Source organism: Halichoerus grypus, chromosome 8 (assembly GCF_964656455.1).
Source record: "Halichoerus grypus chromosome 8, mHalGry1.hap1.1, whole genome shotgun sequence".
Lineage (NCBI taxonomy): Eukaryota > Metazoa > Chordata > Mammalia > Carnivora > Phocidae > Halichoerus > Halichoerus grypus.
This window is the reverse complement of record NC_135719.1, coordinates 45,346,715-45,360,374: the sequence shown is the minus strand read 5'-3', so window position 1 is coordinate 45,360,374 and position 13,660 is coordinate 45,346,715. Positions and strand designations below refer to the sequence as shown.

General features: G+C 48.1%; 2 long non-coding RNA genes across 2 annotated transcripts in view; both read right to left on the bottom strand.

Annotated features, from left to right (window-relative positions):
• LOC144382879 (uncharacterized) overlaps nt 1-13,660 on the bottom strand; it is a 1,041,026-nt gene that overhangs the window by 157,747 nt on the left and 869,619 nt on the right. The window lies entirely within an intron of this gene.
• Nucleotides 1,117-2,832, bottom strand: LOC118549319 (uncharacterized). The gene is made up of 2 exons (XR_004924039.2): nt 2,458-2,832; nt 1,117-1,699 (listed from the first exon to the last, which is right to left on the bottom strand). It is a non-coding gene; the product is annotated as an uncharacterized LOC118549319 (long non-coding RNA).

The following is a 13,660-nucleotide window of genomic DNA, read 5'->3' as shown; positions in this document are numbered from 1 at the left end:
CCCTCCTGCATCAGTTTACTCATCTATAACGATAGGCCTGCCTCACTGGGTTTTAGACAGTTCTGAGATAACAGGAATTCCTTGCAGTCGGTGAGCACTTAAGTGTGAGGAGGGAATATGGACACTTCACTTAGCCAAGGAAATATTTTGAACAGATTAAAAAGAACACTTAACAAGATAAAGGAAAACAACATCTAGAACAGCTGAAAATTAAGTGGTAAATTGAGATATAAATACCAAGTTCGGTTACCCAAACTATACAGTGACAAATGTTCACTATAGCAAGACTCAAGTGTTAACATGGCCTCATGGGTGGGCCCAGCTTTTGAAAAGATATCTTTTAACGTAGTAAAAAATCTAAATAGAGCTAAAACCTTTCCAAAGAATGATCTGATGAAGTAGGAGACCCACTTATACATGCAGAAATGCTAACCTTTTATTCATTTGATAATTAAAAAGTCTGCCCAGTTCCACTCCCCTTTTAGTTCTCCTGACCCTTTATTTCTTCTTTGCAAAATGGGAATATCTAGTTTGTATTGGGGAATGAACTTGCCCATCAATGCTCGCTGGTATGTAGATGCCATTTCCCTTCTGTGTAAGGTACAAAGAACACAGTTCTGAGAATCCCTAGGTCCAGCAAGCCTAAGCCTTGTGCTCTTCAGACTTCTCCCTGCCAGTCCTTTGCAATCAGGCAGCAAGTTTGGTTTCTCATGACTGGTTTTGCGCTACTGATTGTTCACCAAACATACTCTACTTTGTTTAATAAGTTCCGTTGTTCCTAAGATTCTGTTCAACTCTCTCCTGTGGCGGCCACAAGGAAAGCATACCCAGGTCCGTGGCTGGCTCACTCACCCCTTTTATAATCTTGCATCAGTAAGAAGCCAGGATTAGGTGTAGGGGAGAATTTTAGGAACAGACTTGCTGACAAACCATCTAAGAACAACAATTTTTAAAAAAATCCATATTGTCACTGAATGTGTTACACAATGGGATAAAAAAAAATCCAAAGCTCCTGTCAACAGTTTTACTCTTTTTTTTTTTTCTTCTTTCTTCTAAAAATGAGAGAACCACACATGAAATTCTAAAACCACCTTTTGGAAAAGAGAAACACTCTAATTAAAATGAAAGAATTCAAAATATTTATGCAACAAAACAACTTGGTATATTGCTACAAATTCAAATAAAATATGTCGAATCCTTTCTCCCCATAATTTGAAGGAGCATATTCAGTAAAATTCTGAGGGAACAACGTGAGCCAGGTGCCTATGGGTTTGGTTGCATAGTGCTTTATAATTTAGAAATAACTTTCACGGGTTTTCCCATTCTGAACTTGACCATGTCAAGAGCACAGAATTTGCCCTAGTCACACACCAGACTGGTGCTCAGAGTCTGAGTGCCTGCCAGGTTTGCACAGCTAATGGAAGGCAAAGCTGGGCCTGCCACCTCTGTTGTCTCCAGTATTTCTACCACGACACAGCGTCCCCTCCACACGTGCACTTTTGTAAGGTTCGGTGGTGAGCCTTTGATTTTTTTCTGTCACCGTACAAGCCTCTTCTCCATCTTCTTGTCTTTGCAAAGAAGCCTGGATAATTCAGCTCGAGGTAGACATGGGCCACTTTCAAGAGAGCGTTGGTATTTCTGGTTCTTCTGAAGCAGCCAGGAGATGCCCCTCAGAGTCAGATCGCAGAGACCACGCAGCCTGCATCACGAACCTGAGCTGTTAGGTCTGATTGAACAATCTTCCAGAACACTTAGATGAGGACACGGGGTCAGGGGCCATTGCGTATTTTCACAGGATTGCTCAAATAGTTAGGGGCTTCCAAAGAACCCTCCAACTTCTATTCCATTTAACTCACCAGAGCTTCCACTCCTCTGGCTTGTAAACTTTGAGGGTTATTAGGACATCCAATTACAATGAAAAAAAAATGTGCATGTTTCACCTTCCATATCTTCGCACTTGCTATTCCCCACTCTCGCCAGGCCACTGACCACCTACCCCAGTTAATTCTATTCCTTCAAGCCTTCAGAAGCCCACCCCAGGCTGTATTAAATTCTCTGCTGAAAGTTCCCTGTCTTACGCTGCTTAGAGTAGATGTGTAATTAGGCGTTTGTGAGAGTGTGTTCAGTATCTTTCTCCTCCATACAGTAAGCTTGGGGATTGGGTTTGTGTTGCTCACCTGTTTCCCCAATACTTATCACAATGTCTGGCTCATTGTTGGTGTTCAATATGCATTCATCCCATTGTCCAACCCTCTCCTTTTACACGTGAGGAATTCGGGGCCCAGAGCGGAGGAGGACCTTGCTCAGCAGCAGGGAATGGGACAGCCAGAACTGGAACCCAAGTCTCTGGACCAGCGAATGGTCTTATCATTGTAGCAGGCCGTACAGGGGCACAAAGCCAGGCCTGCCCCCCACCGCAAGCTTCATTCATTCATTCATTCCCCACTTAATACGCACCTTCCAGGTTGCCAGGTACAGGTGTGGGCGGTCAGGCCCCGAGGTGGGAACCCGCGGGACCCGGCTCCGTGAACGGAAAGCAGGGGCGTCCGGAGATCTCCCCAGGTGAGGCCCGAGCCAGGCTTCAGTGCCGAACCGGGAATTCTCAGCCGGTGAGGCAGCAGAAGCAAAGGTGTGGCGCCCCGGAGCCCGCAAACTGCCTTCCGGACACAGTGACCTGTCACCTTCCCTGTCACGTCCACGTCGTCTAGGATGACGGAGAAGGTGCACGAGCTTGGAGACGGAGGGCAGGCAGCTGGATGAAGGGTCCTCTGCTCGCCTCGGCTTCACGGATCGGAGAAAAAAAGTCTTCAACCCGCACAGGTGCCTGAGAATCGTGCGCCCGCCCTCGAGCTTTTATAGGCCGCTGTTCGCCAATCAACGTCCGTGCTGGGAGGGCGGGACGAGAGGCGGGGCTAAAAGCCGAGTGTGGCCGAGGGAAGCCGAACTTCTCAATTGCACCGAGGCCCATTGTCCATTAGGGACGCGCTCGGGTCCGCGGAGCCTTTTGCGCATGCTCATTAACATGGTCCCGCAAGAACTAGCTTTTTTTTTTTTAATTTTTTTTTTTTTTTTAAAGATTTTATTTATTTATTTGACAGAGAGAGACACAGCGAGAGAGGGAACACAAGCAGGGGGAGTGGGAGAGGGAGAAGCAGGCGCCCCACAGAGCTGGGAGCCCGATGCGGGGCTCCATCCCAGGACCCTGGGATCGTGACCTGAGCCAAAGGCAGACGCTTAACGACTGAGCCACCCAGGTGCCCCGACAACTAGCTTTTAAGTCTGGTTTAGGGGAGGCTTCCCGGGCTTGGGCGTTGGTTGGTGAACTAAAGCAACTAGTCCGTTGTGAAACCCCTCTGCCGGGAGATTCCGGAACTTTCGCTAACCAGCAGGAATGGGGCATATTTGTAAACTGGGAATAATGTCCCAGGGCTGGTTTTCGACGGAAGGGGCGGTTGGACATTACTAGTTAATATCACCCCAACTAGTTCCCTGTTTTACTTTAGGGAAGTGGGTACTGACTCTTCCCAGCACCTTCATTTCCAGAAAGCGTTTTCACCCAGAGAAAGAAGTGAGATTTGCTCTGCTTTTGGCTGCTCATCATCCAGCTGAGTCACCTGGGAAGCTGTTAAACAAAACAAAACACCCGAATGAAACAAACAGCAACAACTACCCAGTTTCCTGGGCCCCTGCACACTTCACAGGCCGAGGAACCGAAACCTGGGGGGCGGGCGAAGGGGGATGGGGAATCTGCGTTTTCAGCCACCCTCGGCGAGTCTGGTGGTTAGCGCTGGGAGCTCCTGGTTTAGGGCAAAGCCAGCTGCTCACGCGGTGCCTGACAAGTACAGGGTGCATGATAAACACGGTCTGAAAGAATGACTGAGTTAGTAACTGTCTTCAAATGTTGAAGGAAGGTTTAACAGTTGGATAATAAACTGGCTCAGTCGTTAAGCGTCTGACTTCGGCTCAGGTCATGATCCCAGTATCCTGGGATCGAGCCCAGCATCGGGCTCCCAGCTCAGTGGGGGGCCTGCTTCTCCCTCTCCCACTCCCCCTGCTTGTGTTCCCTCTCTCACTGTGTCTCTCTCTGTCAAATAAATAAATAAAATCTTAAAAAAAAAAAAAAAAAGCTAGTTCTTGCGTTGACCACACTTGGAAAATGGACTGTTGGTTGGAGTGTAAATTACTACCACTTTTTAAGGAGGGTGATTGGGTTCCATCTCTCAGAATTAGAAGTACTCTTTCATCCAGGAATTTCACTTGTAGAAATCCATCCAAAAGTGCATGTACAATTTCAATGAAGCATTTTTGTAAGAGAGAAGAAAATTGCATGTGAGGAAGCTTTCATGTAGCTATTAACAGGAGTGCTGTTATTGAATGATATCTAGAATACGGTGTTAAATGAAACAAGCAAGTTGAAGACCAGTATATGTAATATGACCCTGAAAGATTCACATGCATGTGTTTGTATGTGTAAAGGAAATTCTGGAAGGGTTAAAGAAAAACACAAAACAAGTAAAAGGTAAAAGATTACCTCTGAGGAGAAGGGTTGGGAGGATGGGAGTGAATTTTTCCATTTCAGTTTATCCATTCCATATTGCTTGGATCTTTAAAAATCACAACCACGTATTACTTTTAATAGCCTTTAAGTCTGGTTTGGTAATGGCATTGTCATCTCCGGCACTGGTTAGCCAAATAAAGCAACTAATCTATTGTTACACCTCTCCATCAGGAGATTCTAGCACTTGCTGTTAACCAGCAGGAATGGGATGGGGCACATTTGTAAATTAGGAATAATGACCCATTCCTGCCACAGGGCTGGTTTTTTTGAGAGGTGGTGGTTGGGGAGCAACAGTTAACACTATCGTTAATTTTTTTAAAAAGTGAAGGGGCTTCAATATAGAAGAGAAACTGAACTTGGGGCGCCTGGGTGTCTCAGTCGGTTAAGGATCTGCCTTCAGCTCAGGTCCCTGGGATGGAGCCCCGCATTGGGCTCCCTGCTCAGTGGGGAGTCTGCTTCTCCCTCCCCTTCTGCCTGCCACTCCCCCTGCTTGTGCTCTCTCTGTGTGTCAAATAAATAAATAAGTAAATAAACCTTAAAAAAAAAAAAAGGAAGGAAAACTGAATTTATTTTATGTAGCTCTGGAGGGAAGAACTCTGACCAACTGGGAGACAGTTTTAGCTCAAAATAAGAAAAGTAAGGAAAAACTTTGCTGGCCATTAGCCTGAGGCTGGGATGGGGAATACAATGTCTGCTTCTGGGAGGAGTGTGGACTAGATGTCTCTTGCAGCTCTAAGATACCACAGGTCTTTAAGGAGGTAGGTTAAATGCTCTCTGTCACACTACCTGGATTAACTCAAATCCCACTCTGCCACTGAATAGGGCTGTGTGACTTTAGGCTAGTCGTCTAAACCCTGGGTGCCTCAGTTTCCTCACTTACATGATAAGGATAATGATGACACCTACCTCATCGAATTTTTGTAGAACTACATGATCTGGTACATGTAAGACACTCAGCACAGTTCCTGTTCAAAAAATGTTAGTATTTCTTTGCTGTTTTGTATGATGGATCGACACTTAAAAAGTTAAAAAGAGAATCACAGAACACATTCCTACTATTGGAGGGGCTATTTTATTTTTCCACCCTTAAATATTTGTGGAAATAACCAGATATGGGATTTTCAGGATTAATGGATTTAGTGGATTGGTAGAATTGCATATATGCTGGATGGCTTTGCTTACGAAGGGAATTTTTTGGAAGTTTGTTTTCCAGATGCTGGCTCAGTGCTGCCCCACAGTGGCCAATCATCCGACTGGCTACTTAGATCAGTTGGCTTTTTCTTACCAGAGCACACCTGGGCTGGGTGGGGTGTGTGAGTCAAGCAGGCTGGGGTGGTGGGCTGTTGGCCCAGGGGTGAGCAAGTGAGTCCCCACCTCAGGAAGGAGAGGCTTGTTTGTATGCCCACCAGTGACTCCGCCAAGAGGAAACCAAGTGCACTTTATTTAATATGGTCATGCCTCCTGTGTAATTTACTTAGAACATTTGACTTTTCCTCTTAACGTGCTCAAGTTCATTTCTTGTCGAAAAACAAAGAAGCACGTTGCTGAGCTGCTGTGCTATCTGGCGTGCCCTTGGCTTTCCTCCAAGGTTGTTGGAAGAAACAGCCACGTGAAAACCACTTCTGCTTTTGCCATAAAACTTGTGGAGGCTGTTTTGTTGTTACAAGGTCTCATGTGAAAATTCTTTTAAAATTTAGGGCCAAGAGAAAGTTCATATCCTCTGAGGAATTGGTAGCCATGCCTCTTTTATCATAATAAGAGCTCTGTGACTTACCACCCTTGCCCCTCCGTCTCAGCTACTGAGGAACAGTGCCAGGCTGGATGCCTATTCTCAGCAGTTAAACTGACCCAAGATGGGTAATGTTTCCTCCTTGTTTACTTGGTGCTAATTAAAAAAAAAATTTTGTGTGTGGCTCTTTTAATAATTTCGCTGCATATTTATACTTTGATCTACGCTCTCTTATTCTTTCAAGAAAGAGGCAAGGAATCCATAAATTAAATGGAAAATGGAATATTTGAGGGGTTCTTTTTGGTGAAAAGCTATTTGAGATGATTTTAAGTCAGTGGTTGCACTTGGGTTTTTGAGACTAACAAGTTTATGGGTCAAAGATTTCAGACTGTAATGTGTCTTTACTTGGGAAAATGAGAAGCTCATGTAAATAAGGCAAAGAAGGAAGTGGTAAGTTGTGAGCTAAAGATCAGCAGCTATTAAGGTTCATTTCCTTATCCACTACCACCAAGGATAATATTGAATCGGTGTTGACAATTAGAGACAGAAAGCTGGTAGCCCATTTGGACCAAAAACATCTTTCCCACTGCCTTCTGACGAGCCACCATTAGGGCTACCTTTCATTGTAATCGTGTTTAAAAATAAAAAATGGTCCTGGGAAGGTTAAGACGTTAGTTCCTTGACATCTCTGAGCAAAGGAGATGCATCTCTAGGTTCTACTTTCAGTCTTGGTTTCTGCCTCCTTCCCAAGAGAGGTGGCTCCTTGAAGGATCAGAGGCTGTTGGGGAGAGAGGTCTGTTCTGCTTGAAGGGGCTGTGTGACATTAGATAAGCCCCCTGACCTCGCGGCCCCCCTCGAAGATGGCTCTACAGCGTCCGCCAGTGGAGTCACCTACCAGCCCTCCGGGCGCACCCAGCTCCTTGCTCTGTTTGCTCTCAAGGAAAGCCTTCCTTCTGTTTACTCAGCAAAGATTCTTTTAAGACAGGCTAAGCACACGGTTTACTCTGCTAACAAGCTTTGGCATTTATTGTGAGGACCTGTGTTGACTTATTCTTGAGTCGTCATTGACATTCACTGGGAAATGTCAGTGCAAACACAAGGAGACATCCTGGAGGCCTGCAGGCCTGACAAAGTGCTCCGGAAAGGGCCATCCTTCCTGTTTTGGTTAGAACCACCTTGAGAGTTAAAAATCACAATAATATACCCACCACAAGAGATTCTAATGATCTCCTTTTAGTTTTTAGATTCGATATCTGAACACTTTTGCTAGGGGTCTCTAGAAAGCTTCCTGTGTTGATTCTGGACCAGCCTCTTTCTGGGCCAGCCACTTGGGGGGCCCCCTGCCAAGAGCCCAGTCCTGAGCCTGCTGGGGACCACGGCACGGCTGCAGAGCGCCTTCAGCTGTGGGTTCAAGGACAGCTCGGCCTCCACGTGGTTGCGTCATCTTGGGACAGTCATTTCTTCTCTCTGGCTCTGAGTTTTCTTATCTGTAGGGTGAGGGGAAGTGGTCTATGGACGCATCGCCGCAGCTAGACTGGGCCCCAGGCCTGAGTGCAAGGCCCTAAGAATGCTCAAAATGTTTGTTTTGAATGAAGGGATGAATAAGCTACACCAGCTGATCTCTTGGGTCTTGCTCTGACGTCTTGGGCCTGAATGCTTCCAAAAGCAGGCTCAGCTTGAGTCATAGTCTGACAAGATCTGCTAACAGGGTCACTGGAGACAGCCACAAACCCCCAACGTCTGGATCAATCCGGCCCTGCGCCTGCCAAGTGATCTCACCTTGCCTCAGCCTCTCGTCTTCCCCCGGCTCCCCATCCAAGCTGATGCTTGTAAAGGAAACATCTTTTTAGGTGAGGGGACTGTGTATTTGGTTTGTCTTTGTTGCCTGGAAACTGTTGACATCCCGAGACATTCTGTTGCCTTCACTGGGTAATGAAAAATTGATGACTTTTTTCTCTGTCAACAAACTCACAGCCTGTTCACCTTGGCTGGGAATGGGTGGGAAGCTGGCTCCTTGCTCCGTGGCTGTTTGCTCTCTTTCAAGCGGGGCCCGAGAATGGTGGGGGGGTGGTGGGGGGGGGGTTGGTGACAAGATGAGTGTGGCTGTGTGTGGCCACTAGCTAAAGTGGAAAGAGCCGTTTTCCCCTCCCTCAAGTGCTCCTTCAGTTCCAGCAAATGCCTCTGCCCAGCTGATCCGCCACACCTCTGCCCTCCAAGGTACCGCCCAGAAGCCGGGTCTGGTCTCCCTGGCCCTGGATCACCCTTGTCCTCAAGAAGCCCTGGGGACAGCCTGTAATGCACAACCAATACATATCCATTGCACTCTGCTTTCTCCTCCTGGCTGTGCATTAGCCTTGCTGCGCTCCCCGCCCTCCCCTGCCGAGCGCAGGCGGTAGATCTTCCAGGACAAACACAGCATGTTAGATTTAGAAGGGACCTTAGAGACAATCCGATCCCCTCATTTTTTTATTATTATTATTTTTTAAAGACTTTACTTATTTGACAGAGAGAGACACAGCGAGAGAGAAAAACAAGCAGGGGGAGTGGGAGAGGGAGAAGCAGGCTTCCCGCTGAGCAGGGAGCCCGATGTGGGGCTCGATCCCAGGACCCTGGGATCATGACCTGAGCTGAAGGCAGACGCTTAACCGACTGAGCCACCCAGGCGCCCCTGGATCCCCTCATTTTTAACATTTGTGGAAGACGAAACTCAGAGTGGGGAGGTGATTTGGACTAGAAACCAGGGCATCCACCATCCTGGTCTCACATCAGGTTCAGACCTCCACCCCCCAACCTCCCAGCTTGTTAGAGGATAGAGCTATTTCCAGAGGTTTCCTTGGCTCAGAAAGGCTCACCTTCCTGCTTACAGATGGGTAGGGCAGAGTCCAGGGCCTGGCTTCTGCGCACCCTCTGTGGGACGCTGTCCCTGGGGCTCTCTTAGGCTGAAGCCACTCCTTCTTTCCCAACTGCAGGTGTAGAGCTGTCCCCTGAGTTAGCAGCAGCTAACAGTGTTAGCAGTCTCCGAATGGCACAGGAACCCTTGCTGTCCGCTGAGGCAGTGCCTCAGGGGACGGATTCCTTCTAGCTAGCCATCGATCTTGGGCCGGCCTTGCCCAGTGGCCCTTTGGACCAGTGCTACTCAAACTGAGATCCCTGGGCCCATGCTGGCTCACAGACCATTGTCACCTGAAGACAGGCCCAGGAAATTCTTAGAGAACTGAGAACTTGAGAGTCACATTGAGAAGCTTTTATAGAAATTTGACATGGCTGCCTATAATATTTAAGCCGCATTTCATTTTTTCCCCTAATTCATTTGTATTGCATCTTACAAAAAGTCTTAGTCTGCGACAGACTGGAAGTTAAAAAAAAAAAACCACAATGACAACCTGGTCCTTCTTCACAGATGGCTTGTCAGAAGCCTGCTCCTGACCCCCTTTGCCTGCCTGCACTGGGGTGATCCCCTAGCGAGGCCGTCTCATGAAGTTCTCTGTTGGGGCAGCAGGGGGCGCCAGAGACATAGATAATCTGTCCTTCCCCAAGCAAGAACCTTTCATTCTGGGAGTATCCTCCATTTGACACCTTCTGGATGCTGGGACACGGGAGAAAGGAAGGCTTTCCTCTTCTCCTTGTTTTGCTTCAGCCGAGAGCAAAGTCACCCGGAGGAACATCTAGGAAGGATGCCCACACGGAGATGGCAGGAGAGTGAGGATTGCTGCCAGAGACTTTCTTCCTGGGGAAAGTGTAGCTCTATGACTCGGGCGTGTAGCACAGGGCATGGAGTCAGGCTACTTGGGTTCAAATCCTGCCTTCTCCTCTTGGTTGTTGTGAGGACTCAGGAAAGACACTCAAAGTCTCGGAAAGTCCAGTTTCTTCAAGTGTCAAGGGGCGGTATTAATGGTTCCTACCCCACAGGGCTCTTGGGAGATTAAAAAAGATGATCCGCATGAAGCACTTAGTACTGTGCCTGGCCCATATAGATACCCAGCAAATGTGTTTATTAGTGTGACGGTCCCTCATGCCTGTTCTCTCGAGGTTCCTGTGAAGTTGGGAACCCCTCCTTTCCGGATGGGCAAATGGAGGGCAGGCAGGCCCTTTTCCACCAGTCCTTCTGACCACTGGACCTTGTAACACCGAGAGATTTGGCTCAGCCCCCACCTCCTCCAGGAAGTCTGCCAAGACGGATGCAAGCCCAGGAGTCTTCCCACTGTGGCCTTATTCTTCTAATTACTAATTTTTCTAATTTCTTCCTCCTTCGCATCTCCCCAACCCCATGCCAAGTCTGCACATTTCATAGTGTATAAGGCTTCTTGCCCCTGGACGACACTGTGACATGGTGGTTATGAGCCGGGTGTCTGGAGCCAGGCTGCTTGGGTTGGAATCCTGGCTCCAGATACTGCCAGCTGTGTGACTTCAGGCAACTTGCCTGACTCCTCTGAGCCTCGATTTCCTTATCCCACCTCGTGTATTACCGTGATGATTGAATGAGGTAATGCAGGTGAAGGCCAGGTGCCCAAGAAACATCAGGAGATGAGGAAGCTGAGGCTCAGGAAGGGGAGGAGCTCAGTATGGGGTGCTGGAGGGAAGTAGGCAATTCTGTCTCCCGTTGGCAGATGAGGGAACCGAGACTCAGTTTACACACGTCTGCAGGAATGTGAAGAGCTGGAGTGGGGTCGCTGACCTCCAGTGTGTGGAGGCTCCTCTTGCCTGCTCTGTGACGGGAGGGTGGCAAGCTAGAGGGATTTGGGGCCCCGGGGCCGACCTCAGCACCCAGAAACAAACATGCATATTTTCTCTCTGCTTTGCTCCAGGCCCCCGGAGGACCTTTAAGAGGATAGGGTGTTAGTGAGGGAGTGGGGCTCCCATCTGGGGAACCCCCAGAGCCTCTGTTAGCAGGTGGCCCTTTGGCAGTAAGAGATTCTTGCAGAAGAGAGTGCGAGTGAGCAGCAGGGGGCGCTGTGACACCAGAGGAGAGCCCAGGTTTCCCTGGGGGAACAGACTAGGGTTCTGATGGCTCCAGAGCCAAGCTCAGCTTGATGAAGCCGGCTAAGGGTAGCAGCCCACCCATTCACTCAGGGGAGGATCTTCAACTGGAGAGCTGAGAACTCCAGGGTCTCCGGAATCCAGGAGGTATGGCCATTATGAGCACTGACTTTGGAGCTGGCGGGCTTGGGTTTGAAAGCCTGCTCAGCTCTTACGATTCGTGATCATGGGCAAGTCACTTAACCTCTTCTAGTCTCGGTGTCCTCGTGGAAGAAACTTACTGTGGGTCTCGCGGGGTTGTCGGGAGGATCCATGCCGTGGTGCGTGTACATTTCTGAGCACGGTACCTGGCGCTCAAGGAAGCACTAAGGAACGGCCGCTGTTACTGTTATTAAGACAATGGGATTTGTGGGGTCGTCCCAAAGAGATGAGTCGCTTGCCTGCCAAGGGGTCACATCCTTGTGCTGCTCAGGCTTCCCTGCTCTGCTCTGTCAGTGGGCTCACCTGCTGGGACATGGACCTCTCTGTGCCCCTTCTGCCCAAGCAAGCTGCTCATGTCCCACGGGCCCTGCCTGTTGCCAGAGACCCACGAACCTCATTCCAGCCAACATGCTCACTGGAGGTCAGCAGGGGGAGCAGGAGGATAGTGTGGACTCGCTGTAAGGGCCTTGGTGTCACCGGGCCTCGATTTCCCCAGCTGCAGGATTTCCTTGATTTCCCCAGAGCAGTCCAGCATCAGCTGTCCAGGAATGTGTCCCCAGCCTGCAGACATCTTTACGTTTTAGCAGGGCCCTTTGCTGTGCAACCCGAGCGTGGCCTGAGGTAGGGAAGGGGCGGGCTCCCAGCTGAGGCCCATCGCAGCTTGTGATGACTTCCCTCTGCAAAGCGGTGACCTTGGCCTTCCCCACTGTCCAGCTTGCCTCTCTGGTGTCCCTTGACCCACGTGGTGCCCACTCGGGGTTCAGGGTCCCCATACCCTCAGCTTGGTTTGCTCTTTGAGAAAGGGCCAGGAGGGTAGTAATTGCCTCTAAGGTTTGAATGACTGGTAGGGTTGGTGCTGCCCATTCTGGGGACATTATTTACTTGGGCAGGGACAGAGGTTTTTTTATCTAGAGAAATTAAACCCTGTTTATGGAATCCCAGCAAGAGGCTTTGAAGCTGGGAGAGTGTGGCCCCCACATTCAAATCACGGCAGCTTCCATTCCCTGGCCTTGCCCTGTGAGGTGGGGCTGCTGGGACAGCTGGTTCAAAGATCCATGGCATACTGCAACTGAAGAAAAAGAGATTTTAATTTTAAAATTAAAAATTAAAAACTTTAGTGTTCCAGAAGGCATCATCAGGACAACCCACAGAATGGGAGAAACATTTGCAAATCACACATCTGATAAGGGACTTGTATCAGGAATATATAAAGATCTCTTACAATTCAACAAGAGGATGAGCGATCCAGTTAAAAATGAGCAACAGACTTGAACAGACATTTCTCAAAGAACAAATACAAATAGCCAATAAGTACCTGGAAAAATGTGTTACATCATTGGTCACTGGGGAAATGTAAACAAAACCCCTAATGGGACATTACTTCACTCTTATTGGGGTGGCTGTTTTCCAAAAGACTGTCAGTAACAAGTGCTGGTGAGGATGTAGAGAAACTGGAACCCTCATAATTTGCTGGTGGGATTTTAAAATAGTGTAATCACTTAAAAAAACAAAACAAAACAGGCAGGTCGTCAAAAATTTAAGGGTAGAGTTACCATATGACCCAGCAACAACTTGGTGTATACCCAAGAAAATTGAAAACATATGTCCACACAAAAAATTATACATAAATGTTCATAGCAGCACTATTCATAATGGTCAAACTGTCCATCAACGGCTGAATCAACCAATGAGTTGTGGTATATCCATATAATGAAATATTATTCAGCCATTCAATGGAATGAGGTACTGATCCATGCTACAATATCAGTGAACCTTGAAAAACATTGTTTTAAGTGAAAAAACCAGACATAAAAGGCCACATGTTATATGATTCCATTTATATGGAATGTCCAGAGTAGGCAGATCCATGGAGGTGGAAAGTGGATTAGAGCTTGCCAGGGCGTGGGGAGGGGAGAATGGGAGTGGCTGCTAACAGGTACGAGGCTTTGGGCTGATAAAGATGTTTTGGAATTAGTGGTGAGGTTGCACAACTTTGTGAATATACTAAAAACCACTTTCAAAGGGTGAATTTTATGATATGTGAATAACTCAATTAAAAAAAAAAATGCCCGGGGCGCCTGGGTGGCTCAGTCGTTAAGCGTCTGCCTTCGGCTCAGGTCATGATCCCAGGGTCCTGGGATCGAGCCCCGCATCGGGCTTCCTGCTCAGCCAGAGGCCTGCTTCTCCCTCTCCCA